This window comes from Thamnophis elegans, chromosome 16 (genome assembly GCF_009769535.1).
Source record: "Thamnophis elegans isolate rThaEle1 chromosome 16, rThaEle1.pri, whole genome shotgun sequence".
Lineage (NCBI taxonomy): Eukaryota > Metazoa > Chordata > Lepidosauria > Squamata > Colubridae > Thamnophis > Thamnophis elegans.
This window is the reverse complement of record NC_045556.1, coordinates 8,421,100-8,432,798: the sequence shown is the minus strand read 5'-3', so window position 1 is coordinate 8,432,798 and position 11,699 is coordinate 8,421,100. Positions and strand designations below refer to the sequence as shown.

Genomic DNA, 11,699 nt, shown 5'->3' with positions numbered 1-11,699 from the left:
GCCAGCTTTTGCACTCTCCTGCTTTCCCCCCCCCCGCATCAAGAGACTCTTGAAAACCCCAAAAGGCAAAAAAAACCCCAAAAAGTCAGTAACTAAAAACAAGGAAAAAGCCGCTCTCCATCCCCACCCCACCATGGGTTGAATGGACTACAGCCGAAGATCAATGGCGGACTTACAACTCCCAGGAAGCCCTTCGCCGCCTCCGAGCTATCGTGACGCCAAGTGAGGACGCGCAGGCGCAGTAGCCGGGCGGAAAACAGCTCTTGTAGTTTTTTTACAAACTCTTCGAGGCTGGGACTTCTCCGCTGGGTGGAGTCCGGCGGGGGCTCGGGGCCGGGAGGGTGAGGGAGGGTGGGGTCTCAAATGGGCCCCAAAATAAGAGTTTGGGGGGGGTCAAATTTATCCGGAAAGTTGCAAAGCCGAGGAGAAAACGGGAAGGAGGCGGCGAAGGCAACTTTTTCCCCCCCATAGAAAGGCGGGGGAAGGGTCGGGCTGCCTTCTGCAACCTGGCGCCCTCCGGAGGCTGGGACCTCCCCACCCTCCCCCGGGCTCGGATCGCGCGCCGTCAGCTCCTGCAGCCAAGGATGATGGCTGGGGATCCAACTAGGGGGCGACTGAGCCCCCCCCCATGCAGGTATGCCAGGAGAGGCTGCGGGGTGGGATTTAGGGGGGGGAGAGAAAGGTGGGAAGGAAGGCAGGAGCCCCGATCCCTCCCAGTTGTCTTTTTCTGCTCTTGGCTCGGGAGACGTGGAAACCCCTCCGCACCCAGTAACCTCCCTGCCCCGCCCTTGTCATTGGGAACAACTCTCTCTCCACCCACCCCCCCGGTCCCAATTCTGGGGCATTTCCCCTTTTCTGTCCTGTGCCCCCCCCCCATTCGAGCTCAGCTTTCTCCCAAGGCAAGCCCAGCCTAAAATCCTGGATCAGGAGCTGCGGGTGAGTTGCTTTTGAACCCTTCGCTGATGGAGTTGGCAGCCCGACCTTTAGAATCGATATTAGTCACTTCCAGCCAAGCTTGGAAAAAAGCCTATTTTTCCCCCCTTTAAAATGCTGTGGGTTTAAGGATTACATCGCACAGGAATTGACCATAGACATTCCCTGTGGGTTTTTCTTCCCTTCCCTTCTCTTCTCTTCCCTTCCCTTCCCTTCTCTTCTCTTCCCTTCCCTCCCCTCCCCTTCCCTCCCCTCCTCTTCTCTTCTCTTCTCTTCTCTTCCCTTCCCTTCTCTCTCTTTCCTCTCTTCCCTTCCTTCCCCTCCCCTCCCTTCTTCTCTTCTCTTCCCTTTCCCTTCCCTCTCCCCTCCCCCTTCTCTTCCCCCCTTCCTCCTCTCCTCCCCTCCCTCCCTCTCTCTTCCTCCCTTCCCCTTCCCCCCTCCCCCTCCCCTCCCCTCCTCTCCTCTCTTCCCTTCCCCCTCCCTCCCCTCCCCTCCTCTTCTCTCCCTTCTCTTCCTCTCTTTCCTTTCTTCTCTTCTCCTCTTCCCTTCCCTTCCCCTCCCTTCCCTCCCTTTCCTTCTCTTCCCTTCCCTTCCCCTCCCCCCTCTCCCTCTCCTCTCTCTCCTCTCTTTCCCTTCCCTTCTCGTCTCTTCTCCCTCTATTCCCGTCTCCTTCCCTTCCCTTTTCTTGTTCTTTTCCTCCTTGCATGTTCTACTAGTGTTTTCGATGCCTGCTTTTTTTCCCCACCCATCGGACGAACAAAGCAGGCTTCTTTTTTTACATTTTTTTTTTAAGTGGAGGCATGAAAAAAAAACTTGTTAAGGCAGCTCAGTGGGCACAACCCTTCACGTTGCCTTTCCCAAAAACAGTTTCAGCTCAGACTTGATTATTCTAGCAAACAAGCCAGCAGGATAGTGCCATACTACAAATAAGCTGGGCAGCCTTTCCCTATGTAATGCCAGGCCTGGAAAGGTTTAGGCGGTTTGTCTATCTCATCCTAGCTGGCCCGGCACTTGTAGTCCAATTATTGTAGAGCCCCCCCCCCCCCCCCCCCCAAAATCCCCTTCTTCATACTTCACTTTTTCTGGGATGATTCCAATCAACTGTCTGAGCCAGACAAAAATCTGCCCAGGAAGATTTTGTTCCAGGAGAAAGGGTGTTACCCACAGACCTGTTCACTTCGGATCTTGGGAGGGATTGTTCTTGCTGGGGTGGTTGAAATGTAGCCTCGCTTCTGTCATCTTTTATTTCTTATTTACTTAGTTTGTCAAACGTGTAAAAAGATAACAGGTATAAAGTACAAACATAAATACGAACACAGTCAATGGATAGGAAGAGCCAAGGTGGCGCAGTGGTTAGGGTGCAGTACTGCAGGCCACTTCAGCTGACTGCTATCTGCAGTTCGGCGGTTCAAATCTCAACCGGCTCAAAGGTTGTCTCAGCCTTCCATCCTTCCGAGGTGGGTGAAATGAGGACCCAGACCGTGGGGGCAATATGCTGACTCTGTAAACCGCTTAGAGAGGGCTGAGAGCCCTATGAAGCGGTATATAAGTCTAACTGCTATTGCTATGAATAAATGGAGACAGTAGGAGAGGGACGGTAAGCACACTGGTATTCTTATGCACGCCCCTTTTTACGGACCTCTTAGGGGAACGGGGCGAGGTCAACGCTAGACAGTCATAGGTTGAAATTATGGGGGGTTTGGTGGACGTAACACCAGACTCAGCTAGTGCATTCGAGGCATTGACCACTCTGTTGCTAAAGTTGTATTTTCTGCAACCGAGTTTGGTGCGGTTTACCCTGAGTTTGTCTTAATCGTTTGCTCATCGTATTATTGTGGTTGAAGCGGAAGCAGTCATTGGCCGGGAGGACGTTGTAGCAGATAATTGTATGCACTACGCTTAAGTCAGAGCTTAATAAGGAGCCGAGGTGGCGCAGTGGTTAGGTTGCAGTACTGCAGCACACTTCAGCTGACTGCTAGTTCTGCAGCTTGGCGGTTCAAATCTCCCCGGCTCAAGGTGACTCAGCCTTCCATCCTTCCGCGGTGGGTGAAATGAGGACCCAGATTGAGGGGGCGATATGCCAACTCTGTAAACCGCTTAGAGAAGGGCTGAAAGCCCTATGAAGCGGTAATACTAAGTCTAACTGCTATTGCTATTGCTAATAAGTGTTCAGGTTCTCCAAGCCCACAACTTCGAACCTGGTGGCATAAGTTTAAGTTTAGTTATTTGTTTGTATGCCCGCCCCACTCCCGAAGGACTCCGTCCGAGGGGCTCACAATAAACAAGGGAAGGGGGATAAATAGACAAAACAACACTTTAAAATCGCACATTCACAGTTTCCGTGGGGTGGATGTTTCACAAGCCCCCCCCCGCCTGCTGGAGCAGCCAGGACCTTGGTGGCTTTGCGGAAGGCAGGGAGGGTAGTAAGGGTCGGATCTCCACGGGAGGTCATTCCAGAGGGCTGGAGCTGCAACAGAGAAGGCTCTCCCCCAGGGAGGTCGACCAGCCGACATGGCTGGCAGATGGAATCCGGAGGAGGACCTAACCTGTGAGATCTAATCGGTCTATGGGAGGGTAATCGGCAGGAGGCGGTCTCTCAGGTTATCCCTATGCAAGCAGAGGAGTGGAGTACTGTTCTTGTGAAATACCTCTGGACTCTCTCTCTCAATTGTATTAATATCCGATATACGGTGTGGAGGTGTTTGATCTGCCTGGTTTGGGCGAAGAGGGAAGGGTGTATTTCTCAAGTGAGATGCTGTCTGGTGGATTCCCCTTGCAAAAGCAGGCTTATGAGTCCAGTTTGCATCCTGGCCCAGAAGGAACCCCCGGAGAGAAATGAGGCTGGCTTTCCCCCCTAAGGCAGAATAACAGAGCAGCGAGGAGGTGCAAAACGGCATGCCTACAGTTTGCTCTTTAAGGTTGTGGTAAGGGATGTGTGCCAACGTTAGAGAAAGCTGCTGGTTTTTATACACCGAATAGAAAAGCTTGCTATTGTCTCCTTTGCCCCCAGGCGGCAAATGTCTCCAGCCTGGCTTAGCTCCTTCCTTCCCCGCGTTCTTGTCCCTGCTTGCTTGCTTAGCGCTTCAACAAACCAGCACCAAGAATGGGATAAATTGGGAGCGTTGGAAAAGATTGCAGTATGGGATATGCAGAAGCGCTGATCCTAGCCCGCAAGGCTGAGGTCAGGATGGGGAGAAAGAGATCTACGGATGCTCCTTTGGGAGATCTGAGCCAGAGGTGGGTTCCTACCAGTTCGCACCAGTTTGTAGAACTGGTTCGTCAAACTACAGAATCGGTTAGAAGAGGTTCCACCAGTGGACCCGGAGAGCAGGCCACACCTACAGAAGAGATTCCAAAATTTTTTGAAACCCACCACTGAGACACACACAAACACAGAGAGAGAGAGAGAGAGAGAGACAGACAGACAGACAGACAGACAGACAGACAGACTCACACAGAGAGAGAAAGAGAAAGGAAGAAAAATAAATAAAAAAAGAAAGAAAAAGTGAGAGAGAGATGAAAGAAAAAAAGGAAAAAGGGACAGAGAGACAAAAGGAAGGAAAGAGAGAGAGAGAGAAAGAAAGAAAGAAAACACATGGCCGGCAAGCCACTCCCACCAGGTCACATGGCCGGCAAGCCACTCCCACAAAGGAGGCCACACCCACAGAGTAGGTTCGAAAAATTTCTGAAACCCACCACTGATCTTAGCACTCCGACAACAGTTTCTTCGGTGACATTCGGATGCTTAAAATCTTACGTATTCGGCGCAACGGTTGAGGTAGAACCGTGTCCTCAAGCTCTTCTCACTTTGGAAAACATGGGTGCCGGGCTTAACCGCTATGCTATACATGTCACTAGGGATGCGGTGGCTCAGTGGCTAAGACGCTGAGCTTGTCGATCAGAAAGGTCGGCAGTTCGGCGGTTCGAATCCCTAGCGTCGGATAACGGAGTGAGCTCCCATGACTTGTCCCAGCTTCTGCCAACCTAGCAGTTCGAAAGCATGTAAAAAAATGCAAGTGGAAAAAATAGGGACCACCTTTGGTGGGAAGGAAACAGCATTCCGTGCGCCTTCGGCGTTGAGTCATGCCGGCCGCATGACCACAGAGACGTCTTTGGACATCGCTGGCTCTTCGGCTTTGAAACGGAGATGAGCACCGCCCCCTAGAGTCAGGAACGACTAGCACATATGTGCAAAGGGAATCTTTACCTTTACCTATATAAGTCACTATATTAAATCAGGAATGTCTCTAAAAGTTGCTTGCGAGGCAGTGGGTTTGTGTTTAGGGCAAATTTTGTTGCGATGTCTGATTCTTTTTGCAGGGATAAGAGCAAAACAAAAAATGTAGAATAAAAACAAAACTCTCTTTAAAACCTCCCAGAATATGAAAAACTGGGACGTGAAGGCTGGTGTAGTAAATTAGAAATGGGAAGATCAACCTGAGTCATCCAGAGTTGTTTAAAATGGGCATTCATGCAGACCTTTAAAAAAAATAAAGGGCAGGGTTCAAATCCTGCTGTTGAATTTGGTGCTATTAGTGTTTGAACTTTCCTACCTGTTAGGTTGTTGACCTGAGTAGCTGACATCTTAACTTTTAAGGTCAGCCAGAACCTAAATTCAGGAGTTACCTAATCTCAGAAAAGTTTTCTTGTAAAAAAGTTGGCTCTGGAGACAGGTCGCCAACCTGGTTTAGGTGACCTATAAGGTCCCTTCCAACTCAGTTTATCTGTTAAAAAAGTTGTGGGAGCTTCATCACTGGAGACTTTCAAGAAGAGACTGGACTGCCATTTGTCAGAAATGGTGTAGTAAGGTCTCCTGCTTGGGCACGGGGTTGGACTAGATGACCTACAAGGTCCCTTCCAACTCTTGTTAAATCTGTTAAAGTCTGTTAAATCTCTCTGATTGCCCACAGCTTCTAGCTGAATGAATGTCCAAAGTTACTGAATTCCTAAAATTTTAACTAGGGCGAAAGGAAACCTAAGGTAGAATTCAGATACAGTAGAATCTCTGGTCACGAACGCTTCTGACCACGACCAAATCGAGTTCCGACAAAAAAAAAAAATCACAATTTATTTCCCCCGTGGCCGATTTCCCCTTCTGTGCCCCCCCCCCACTTTTTTTTTTGATCAGCGCCAAATTTCCAAAATTAGGTTCGGGTCACAACCAAATTGTGTTACCACCAAAGTTATGGAACAAATTATGGTTGTGACTGGAGGTTCTAATCTCTCCGCTCTCTTTAATTTGTGTGCAATCCTGCCTCGTTTTCAGACGCCATCCCTTCAGATTAAAAAAAATAAATAAAAATACACAGAGAGGGTGTGCTTTCACAAAAGTTCTGGGATTAAAGAATGTGCATGCAAATCTGTCTTTCTGATCAAGGTAAATGGGGTTCTGTTATTTTTAACAGAAAAGCATTTCCGGTGCTGAGAGTATAGCTAAGTGGAAACCGGAAATAAGAGCTTTTGAAATCTCTGTTTCCATCCAGAAATGACACTTAAATAACAGGCCTCCCTTGACGCACTGGGCTGTGTTTGCTCGGGAAATCTAGACCTACTCAAAACATTTTCATAATGAACTGGGACATCTTGCTCAGTTAGCTTTCTGCTGTGGGTGTCCCGAATAACAGAGAGTTCTTAAGGAGGGTTTGGAAGAATCTAATGCTTAACTTTTTTAATCTTCATCGTTACTGTGCCTAATAGTTGGCCCATTCTTTTCATCCCTCTTGTTTCAGAGGGATATTACGAATAAGATGTTCCTGGTATTTCTTATGGCAAAATTAGCTGTCGGTTGCCGGTATTTCTATTTATGCTGAGCTATTTCCCTGTGAACAAGGTGTCATGTATGGAAAGGAAGGAAGGAAAGAAAGAAAGAAAGAAAGAAACAAAGAAAGAAAGGAAAGGAAAGGAGGAAAGGAAAGGAAAGAAGGAAAGGAAAGGGAGGAAGGAAGGAAGGAAAGAGAAGGAAGGAAAGAAAGAAAAGAAGGAAAGAAAAGAGGCAGGAAAGAAAAAAGAAGGAAGGAAAGGAAGAAAGGAAGGAAGGAAAGAAAGAAAAGGGAGGGAGGAAAGAAAGAAAGAGATGAAAGGAAGGAAAGAAGGAAGGAACGAAGGAAAGAAAGGGAAGGAAGGAAAGAAAAGGAAAGAAAAGGGAGGAAGAAAAGAAAAAAGAGAAGGAAGGAAAGAAAGAGAAGGAAGGAATGGAAGGAAGGAAAGAAAGAAAAGAAGGAAAGAAAAGGGAAGGAGGAAAGAAAGAGAGATGAAAGGAAGGAAAGAAAGAAAAAAGGAAGGAAGGAAAGAAAAGGAGGGAAGGAAGGAAATAAGAGAAAGAAAGAAAGAAAAGAGAAGGAAGGAAGGAAGGAAGGAGTAGAGTGTTTTAGAGTAAAATATAAATGGGATTGTCTGTCCAAAAATATTTGGACAGACAATCCCATTTATCTTTTGCGGTTAGGATGATTGAGGTGAAGCAGTGATCGGTTGGAACAGGCGCCATTTCTCAACTTCATTCATGCTTTCCAATCCGTGTCCTGCAAAGAACAATTGCACAATAGCAAAAATCTGGATGGGCGGCCGGATCCCTGTCAAGTCGCGGAGCCAAATTGGCAAGCTAGCAGGGGAGGAACCATGTGGGGTGTTCTTTGCTCAGTCATGTTGGCCTATTCTGAACTCAGACAAGGGGATGATCGTGGGCCGAAAGCTGGAAAGAGCCTCAAATCGCTTCCATATGAAATAATGGTTAATATTCCCAACTAGCAGAATCCTGCAAGGCGGCAGAGTTATTATTCTGTGATTTCAAAACACTTTCCCAGCAAAATAACTTTTAGATTATGAAGCATTCTGGCTTGCTAGTTGACTTCAACTGAAAAGCCAAGAATGACCAAGAAGAATCTTTTCCTCTTTGGAGCTTTTTTCTGGCTATGTTATTGTTAGTTGAAAAGTTGTGTCCAACCCATTGCGACTCCATGGACAACGTCCCTCCAGGCCTTCCTGTCCTCTACCATCCTCTGGAGTCCATTTAAGCTCATGTCGACTGCTTCGGTGACTCCATCCAGCCACCTCATTCTCTGCCTTCCCCTTCTTCTTTTGCCCTCCATCGTTCCCAGCATGAGGCTCTTCTCCAGTGAGAACTTCCTTCTCATTAGGTGGCCAAAGGATTTTAGTTTCAAAAGATGATAGATAGATAGATAGATAGATAGATAGATAGATAGATAGATAGATAGATAGATAGATAGATAGATAGAGATATATACTATAGAATAGATAGATAGATAGATAGATTAGATAGATAGATAGATAGATAGATAGATAGATAGATAGATAGATAGATAGATAGATAGATAGATAGATACGGTAGGTAGGTAGGTAGGTAGGTAGGTAGGTAGGTAGATGATAGATAGATAGATAGATAAATAGATAGATAGATAGATAGATAGATAGATAGATAGATAGATTCTGTGATTCCATCCAGCCACCTCCTTCTCTGTTGTCCCCTTCTTCTTTTGCCCTCCATCATTCCCAGCATGAGGCTCTTCTCCAGGGAGTCCTTCCTTCTCATTAGGTGGCTAAAGTATTTGAGTTTCCTCTTCAGGATCTGGCCTTCTTAGAGCAGTCAGGGTTGATCTCCTCTAGGACTGACCGGTTGGATGGCCTTGCAGTCCAAGGGACTCGCAGGAGTCTTCTCCAGCACCAGAGTTCAAAGGCCTCCATTCTTTGGCCCTCAGCCTTCCTTATGGTCCAACCTTCACAGCCATCCATTGCAACCGGGAAAACCATCGCCTTGACTAGACGCACTTTTGTCGGCGGGGTGATGTCTCTGCTTTTTAGTCTGCTGTGTAAATTTGCCTCTATATTTGTCTCTGTATCAATCCCTTGAACAAGAAATATAGCAGGACCAGTCACAGAACCTGTTTAGAGCAGAAAGACAATATAGAAAATCTTTTGTTCATCAAAACGGGGCTGCCTTAGGCATAGGGTAGAAAGTCAAACCTGAAGTGACAATTCAGATACCCGTGGAACAGGTTTGCAACGGCAGGTTTCGAGCTGGCTAGGGAACCAAGCAGTGGAGCCTGTTATAAAGGGATGACAACCTTCCACGTTACAATATTGTGTGGCATTTCCACGTGAATGGATTTAACGGTAATAACCATGCAGAGAACTTTGCTGGACCATGCAGAGTGCAGAAGTGAAGAGTTATTCTGACCTAGGCTTCCTGAGAAAGCCTACATCGTAATCTTAGTCCCCCAAATCCTCTTTTATTTATACCGCTGTGAACTATGGTCATTCACAGCCCGCAAGGCTTCACAAGCAGTCTGTGAAGATTCCGACAGATGTCTGCTGGAGTTGCCACAGTCTTTCAGGGGAATGTTGATAAACGCGCACCTTATCTCCCTGGGAATTCTGCCAGAGAACTAACGGGCCAAATGCAGAGCAAGGCCAAACTTAGCACAGAGTCAAACAGAACTTTTCAAAGCTTGAACCGACCAGATGAACTAATTGCTTCCTGCAAAGGCTCACCTCCCATTCGCTCCTCTTGTATGTCTTATGGGAGGGGGCCAATCCTCTCCAAGCCTTACTCCCGAGTCGACCCTGTTTTCTTAATTGTTCTTGCCTTCTTTTCTTTTTTTTTCCTTGTTAAAATGTTTTTATTTTCCATTTTTCATTTTCATACAGTCACATATATACTGTGCATAACCGGGGCCATACAACATTAAACAATAATCACAGCAGTTCCTCTTGTCAACAATACCCCCAGAAATATAAATAAAATAAAACTCAAACTCAAATAGAAACCCAATATACCTCTTCCGCTCTCCATACACCTCTTTCTTCCGCCCCCCTCCAACTTACTATCTTCCCTCCATCATTCCCCTCTACCCTACTTCCACAGAGCCGAGGTGGCGCAGTGGTTAAATGCAGCACTGCAGGCTACTTCAGCTGACTGCAGTTCTGCAGTTTGGCTGTTCAAATCTCACCGGCTCAGGGTTGACTCAGCCTTCCATCCTTCCGAGGTGGGTAAAATGAGAACCCAGATTGTTGTTGGGGGCAATATGCTGACTCTGTAAACCGCTTAGAGAGGGCTGAAAGCCCTATGAAGCGGTATATAAGTCTAACTGCTAACTGCTATTGCCCTCCCTCTCTACCACTCCTCTCTCCCGATCCACTCCCTCCCTTCCTTCTCACCCTCCCTCCCATCCTCTCTCCTGCCCTCTCTACCCCTCTTCCTTCTATCCCACTCCTCCTCCCCTTGGTGTATTTCTACTATATGTCAATGCATTCAGCTTGTCTATTGTTCTTGCCTTCTGGCAGCTCTGCGCATGCGCACACTGGGAACAGGCTCCCACTGTTCTTCTGCCTCGCTGATGTCAGACTCCAGAGGCCGCAGATAACTACCAGATGGCCCTGGCCCCCTCTCTGCATTCCAATGCAGAGCCTTCCCCAGGACTCCAGGACTGGCCCATGTTCCTTCCCAACCTCCTCACTGTCCGAATCCGCTGGCTGGCCACAACAAGAGTTAACTTTTCTACCATTGTAAGAGTTTAGGGAGAAACAAAAACCTCCCATAGTCTTCCTGAAATACTGGCTCAGTTTCAGATCTTTTGATTGATGGTGGAAAACTGATAAACTTTGCTTTCTTTAGCAAAGGGTTCATCCGGAGGCTGATTAGCAGAAGATGTGCTGCTTAGAAACAAAGATAGAGTGTACAATTTGTAGCACGCTGGCCCAAATTAGCCCCCCACCTCCCTTTATTTTCCTGTGAGGTCATCTTCTGTTAAAAAAAAAAAAAGTAATGGGACCTTTAGTCGACTTGAAGTTCAACCTTCCTCTTTTCAAGGTATTTGGACTGGAAAACAAAACAGCCCTCAGAGATTGCAGTGTGCCTCTCTTGATAACCTCCTCCAGAAGTTGAGAACACTCCAGGTCAAAGGCTCCTGGATACGTGCATTTTGCTAATGTCCTTGTGAGATTGGCCGTTGCTGCCTTCATCCATCACAACAAGTGTCCACAGATGAGGGATTAAAACATTGCTTTTTATGCCAGGAATTTCCCTAAAGAGAGTGAAGAATCTTTGCCAGTCAGGATAGAAATGCAGAAAACCTAGCGCCCGTTTTACAGGGGATAAAGATAAAAGTTCCCCTCGTACATATACGCTAGTCGTTCCCGACTCTAGGGGGTGGTGCTCATCTCCGTTTCAAAGCCGAAGAGCCAGCGCTGTCCGAAGACGTCTCTGTGGTCATGTGGCCGGCATGACTCAATGCTGAAGGCACACAGAACACTCTTAACCTTCCCGCCAAAGGTGGTTCCTATTTTTCTACTTGCATTTTTTTACCTGCTTTCGAACTGCTAGGTTGGCAGAAGCTGGGACAAGTAACGGGAGCTCACTCGGTTACGTGGCGCTAGGGATTCGAACCACCGAACTGCCGTCCTTTCTGATCGACCAGCTCAGCGTCTTAGCCACTGAGCCACCGCATCCCGTCAGGATATGTATTCAGTACAATTAATAGAATTTGCTTCCAAGTAAAATGTGGTAAATCAGATCAGATTCCTCATGTTGACTAGAAGAAGTGACTTCTATTAAATATTCATGGCACTCGGGAGGGCCGCATGGAGTTTTCCCAAGCTCTGTTTTTGCTGACAGAAGCACCGCAGGCTGGTCCTTCGCTGTTTCCAGGGTGGTCCTGCGGGCCAGATCTAAGCACCCCAGGGGTCGGATCCGTCCCCCCCCCCGAGCCTTGAATTTGACGGTTCCACCACAAATCCGCGAAGCCCTTCTGCGC

The 11,699-nt window shown here is 47.5% G+C and overlaps 1 protein-coding gene across 2 annotated transcripts in view; it reads left to right on the top strand.

The window, feature by feature from the left end:
- Positions 1-231: 231 nt before the first annotated feature.
- The window catches only part of LOC116519190 (tropomodulin-3-like), a 40,123-nt gene continuing 28,655 nt past the window's right edge, over positions 232-11,699 (top strand). For both annotated transcript variants that reach the window (XM_032232943.1, XM_032232944.1), the window contains exon 1: positions 232-309. The gene's annotated coding sequence lies outside the window, so the exon portion shown is untranslated. The remainder of the gene's footprint in view (positions 310-11,699) is intronic.